Raw genomic sequence first — 6,328 nt, forward strand, 5'->3', positions numbered from 1 at the left:
AAGGGGGAGGAGGTCGGGTCAGGCCATGTTTGACGTCGCACATTTTATAATTTTGTATTTATAATTTATTATTTTTTTAACGAACTTAATAGCTTTTAAAACAAAAATTAAAAAGGTTGCTGAATATTTGATTAGTTTTATGTGAAAATAGCATGAAATGCGTATCTCTTGAATGTGTTGTTCACGATTCCTCTCGCTAGGAGCGATGGTATGCTGTTTCAATGCCTTGTTTTATGTTAAGCCTTGCTTCCGTCAAGCCGGAAGTATAATTATTTCTATGTGGTTTATTATATAATAGTCATGTTTAATTGTCGGAAGTTTTCGTCGTCAAATTCAATCTAGATTAAGTTACTGCTTCAATTAATAACTGTTACACCTGTTGACAATCAACCTTTACTCAACCCTCCTGCCTTCAATCATAGACTTGATCATTAAAAAAACTTAACCGTAAACTGTGCAACTTTCACAACGCGAGCACTTATCGAAATCACATTTAACTGTCAGGAAGTATTGGTTTCATTTGCATCAAGTGTGGTGTTGAATCTTAAGTCAAACTTTGTCTATAAATCTATAAACCAATATGCAAACTTTACACAATTTAAATATTCAAACGGTTTTATTCGATAGTAAAAAGATAAAGGGCACGCTTTAAGTGAGGGCTCTGTATATGCGTATTACTGAAAGCGTCTGCTTGTGTGTTATATGACATATAGGTCTCAGATAATAAAAAAAATGCCATTTAACTATTTTTTAAATTAATTTAGACTATTTCGTGAACAGATTTAATAGACATAACAAAACAGTTTATTACACTTAAGCATATTACAGCTAATCATGATAATTCAAAATAATTTAGCGTACCCATTTCTTACGAATAAAAAACTGTTTTTTGTTTCCAGCCGCTGGGATTTGACTACCGGCTAAATTAAACGAACGGGCCACTAGACATAAAATACTTGTCAAACAATACAGTATTTAAAACATTTAGACACCCTTAGCCTGTCATCCACTAATCCTTAATGTACCATCCTTCGCGGACTCAATGGCCTATCGTCCATGACGCTTAAACAAACGTTCAGGAATTACCATGTTAGCTGCCGCCGTGGCTAAACCCGCTCTCATTGAATGTAAACCATAACATTTAGTATCATTAACAAAAGGTTTGATTGCGTCAATTAGAAGTTTTCTTAAATTGCTGTATGATAAATGCTTATTACATCGCCTTTTCTTAAAACTGTCGTTTGTTGTTGTCAGTTGAGAGAAGACAAAGTATTTTTAATCACTTTGTATCTCAGCCTACATACATATATTTCAAGATTAACTACTGGGCATAATGCAGTACCAGTTCTAGCTAAAGGCACCCATGCTCCATTCCGATACTTGTCGGTCTTGGATGACTTAAAAAAAATACTCATATACATTGGAATATTAATAATATCACATCTCTGTAATTTCAACAGCTCATTACTTCTTACAAATGCAGCATAGGAAAGTAACAGCGCACAAATTGTCCTTGGATTAAACTCATTGGTTAATTTAAACAAACAGTAAACAACTTTTTTAAGTACAGATAAAGAAATCGGTTCTTCTCTTTCCGAAGGTTTGCTCATTTTTCTCTCAGCAGCCTCTAACACATTTGATCAAAATTGCAACCGGTTGGTGCGTGTAAGTCACACAAATCATGATACCACTTTATACTACAAAAAGCATTCACAACAGGATTTGGTGACTGAGCAGTTTGATTTAAAGATGTCAGTTTGAATTAAAGACGTCATATAAAAAGCCACATGAAACAGCTTGGCGGGAAAATTACTCTCACTGGTTAAATTATTACTCAAAGCCCAATCACACCAAATTTTAAAGCCCCTTTTGTATGTCTCTGATGTATTCATAGCTCTTGATTCTTTGTGTAACTTTGACAGCAGGGAAACTCCTCCAACCTAGACGTCAGACAGGGCGTTTATATCATCTCATATCTCCGAAAATACAGATGTAATCACACCCATTCATGTTAATTAAAAGCTCAACATGAGTACACACATTTTAAAACCAAGCAAATACATTCCAATGTAAATTACTACCACGACGGCGAATACCGGCAGGTCGTGCCGTGCTTACACGCAAGTTCCACACCTGGTGTGTAACAAGCCACTGTAGCTTCTATTAAAGGAAGCACTATAACCGTTGTCACAAGTAATCTCCCTCCTTTGAACCTAGGGCTTAAGACAGAATTAGCCTTAGCAAGCGCCTAAATCATGATAGTATTTTTATGATAACCGAAATTAACTTCCTCGGTAAATAACAATGACGATTTAAACCTTTAAAACTCAACAAAAAAAGATCATTATGTACCAAATATGCCAACATAATTTGCATGGAGTATAGAAACTTGTGTAGGCAAACAGATACAATCGTTAACAAATGTACTACACTCGCCATAATTATTATATAGTAGTGGTAAAAAACTAGCCGATTTATATTCTGGCACAACCAAAACGCCTTTACAATATTGCCATTTGACTCAAAACTCCGGGAATAAGAGTAAATGGAGGACTGAAAAGTCCAAAAAAAACACTTTCTACAGTCAAATGAAAATGCATCAATACATGAAGATCTTGAGCACCAAAATCTACTTAAGAATCTTTAAAGTTTAGCATTATGCTCTGACGCAAAAACATCTTCATCTAAATAGCCCCATTTGCGTTGCAAAATTTCAAATACATACAGACCCATTCCCCAGTCATCCATCTCTACAATCTTAGACAAATAATTTCCCAATCCGTTTTCTTCTCTCAGAATTAATTCAACTTCTATATGAAATGAATTTTTCGCTGTTGATTCGAATTTTTTGATATCTGAATCTTGTGAATCCTTTTTCATAGAACTTTTTGCAACTACACACTCCCTGATTGCCTGTAAACCATTTAACGCAGCGGATTGCAAGCACAGCAATGAATGACTTTAAAACTCTGTAAAGTCCTCAAAGTTCCCGCCCAAAAGAAGACATTTTAGTTTCCTCTGAGAACAGCGACCCATGCGCCACACTATTCACCGACCCTACCTCATATCCGGCAAGAGACACAGCAGATTTATCACTTAAACTGCATTAGAGCAAGCAAGCCGATCTTTTGTTAAGGAAATTGAGTGTTTCCGTCCAAAATGTCAATATATCCAGACTACCTATTAACAACTAAACGTACGAATGCCACGTGCGCTCTTTCGCAACATCGATACACAAATGTCTGAGCTACAGGGCAATTTAAAATACTAATAGAAATACTTGTATCAATAAAACCTTTTTTACTGGCATATATTTAGAGTCAATTTAAGTCTGAATGGTATTCATAGCCTTGCTAATTATTCTTTCATCTGAATGAAAAATCTCTCGTAGTAATATTAACACCCAGTCACTCCATTTCCTGTATCGGTTCCGGAATACTTTTATCTGCATTAGGGATAAAACCAGAGGGAAGTAATTCTTGATTTATGTCACATGCTAGCTTTTTTGTCTCCTCATAATTGTCATGTGTATCAAAACCGTCGTCCAAAAACATACTAACTCGCTTACCTTCGCTCCTCCACGTTGCTATAGTGGTCATGTAAGCTTAGTGAAAAAATAAGGTGCTACACCCAACCCGAATGCAAGAACCTTGAATCTAAAGTAACTACCTAGAACATGATCATCTTCAAACAAAACCCAAGATAATTTGTATGTCCATGGAATATATCCACAAAATGGTAAGCATAATGGGTATCAAATTTTACCCTCAACCCTCCTTCTTTAAGAAACATCAAAGCTTATCTCAAATCCTCGTATAAAGTAGATTGTTATCATATTAACTGTCTATTAACAGATCTCAGATCAAGAAAGAGACGCTTTTGACGAAAATACTTTGAATGGACACAGAATGCGGATTAACAGCACGAGGGGGGCATTAGTTTTTCCAACAAAATCCCGATCCAACCAATCTGTCATTGATTTCCTAACAAATTCAATATAACCCCGCGCTGATTTAAAGAATTAAAAGGATTTATATAACCATACTCAATAGAATCACTAACAAATTGATTGGCGCCAATGTTTTTCCAAAATTGAATAACTTCTCTCAATCTATTTTAAACAATAATGTCTGTATGACCTTGCTCGTTAATAAAATAATCATTAGTAAATATGTCATCTATTTCATAAATGTGATAAATCATTAGTAAATATGTCATCTATTTCATAAATGTGATAATCATCTTACAATAAAGCACTTTCGATCTTGGGTGGGTCGTCACAGTTACGTCACTTCTTCATGGCATAAGCGTTCGCTTGCTTACCTCTGTTGGTAGGGCACATCCGCCGGAAGTGGCCGACCTCTTCATACGCGAAGCATGGACCGAGCTGGGGACTGCAACAAGAGTGGCGGCGAAAAGAACCATTCAAAGGTGTGTGATTACGGGTACGGCGCCGGACGAGTTCCAGTCTGTTCTTCAAGCAAATGGCGGAGTGCGTCTGAGTGTCCATACAGGACGGCTGACTTTTTCTTCGATTTCGCCTGCATTGCCTTCTTTTTCTTTAAAGCTTTAGAATTTGCCCTATTGATTCAGGACTCGTCAACCTACATCAATCAAGAAGGGATAAGCTATCTAATTTAGTTTAAGGATAAAAGCACACAAGATTCGATTCACTTACTAGCTTCGATCAAATTGGATGAGAATAAATTGAAAAAAGGATTACAGACGTACAATCATCAATGCGGTACTCTATGTGTCTGCATCCATGTGAAAAACGATCATTTTGACTCTAAAATTTCACTACACGTCAACCCTATCCCTATCAATACTAATGCTATAATAAAACATAGATAATTGTATCGGAGTGCTGTGCTTTAATTAAACGATTAATAGTTTATAAACGTTTTATTGCACGATTAACAAAATGTGGCCCAGTTTAAGAACACATTTCAAGAACAGCATTAAGCGTTTATTTTTTAAATAAATTTTAATTTTGATTAGACACCGGTGGACGCTCCTTAAAATACAAGATATATACAATTAGCGAAATAATACGAACGCTAGTTTAAACATGTTAAACTGTTACCTGTTATGGCAATTTTAGAAAAGCAAACTACACATTACTAGTTCATTACAATTCCGTTGTACCAGCAGGAGAGAAATTTTGAAATGGCAACTGACCATTTGTCCATTAAATCGACGGAGCAAAAACATACACACACAGACAAATAAATTCGAACGCTCACTGACAAAATTTGGGTTAGTTGTCGTATTGAAAGTATTGTTATGTTTTCAGACTAGCCGGCGTTAACGAGAACTGCACTTCTTTAGTTATTCCTATTTATTTGGTTATACTTTTCTGCCCTCAAACCTCCCACATAGTCCAAAGTATCTAATCTTAATGGCCAACTACGGAAAACAACACAAATACAACGCCACCAATACTATATCTGTGGCTATTGCCTTTGGAGTGACAAGTCAAAAACACAATAAGAATTTAAAATGGGTTTTGGTCGGGAACAAACCTCAAACACAACCCATGCATTTCACCCAACATTTATAACAATTATTCTCAGACAAAAAACAAAAAACAAATTACAGCTACACTTATTAATATTTAAAGTCAGACACACGTTTATGCATTCTGTATTTATCCTTACAACCACTCCATCCAATGATATACTGAAAAAACGATTTATGCGATGCATACAAGTGGCACCTTTTAACAGTTTATATTGCGACACAAGTAAAACATTATGTGCGTGATAATTTCCTCTCCTTAAAATAACAAATTTTGCGTTTGTCATTGTACACGAGTAACTAAATATAATGAATTCGTAATGTATTAACAGAAATGCAAATGTAATAAAAACAGTTGAAGTACAGGTGACTGATCGATTGTTTTAGTGCAATGAATTATAACTTCTGATAAACAATACTGTGTTTTTGTCATTAAGAGAATCTTGGTTTTAATGGAATATGGTCAAAACAGCATAGTGTTGCTACATTATTCTAAGGGTAACTACAGTAAAACATTGCTTCACTTATTAAAGAAAACAAACAGAGTATGTGAACATAGTGTTCTTTTGACAAGTTTACATAAAATGCATATTCATGACAAATTGAAGTAAATATAAACACTAGAGTGTTTAGTCAATAACATGAGCGTAACCGGAAACGAAATAGTATCCTTTCACGACATTAACGTGAGTTATTTCCTCGTCAATAAAGTCAGTAAATAAAACTTAAACAAACTTATTCGATTATCAAGACATTTTTATCAAATGAACGAAGTATTGAGATGTAAGTTGATATTAGAGAATTATAA

The sequence above is a fragment of the Dreissena polymorpha genome, chromosome 6 (assembly GCF_020536995.1).
Source record: "Dreissena polymorpha isolate Duluth1 chromosome 6, UMN_Dpol_1.0, whole genome shotgun sequence".
Classification (NCBI taxonomy): domain Eukaryota; kingdom Metazoa; phylum Mollusca; class Bivalvia; order Myida; family Dreissenidae; genus Dreissena; species Dreissena polymorpha.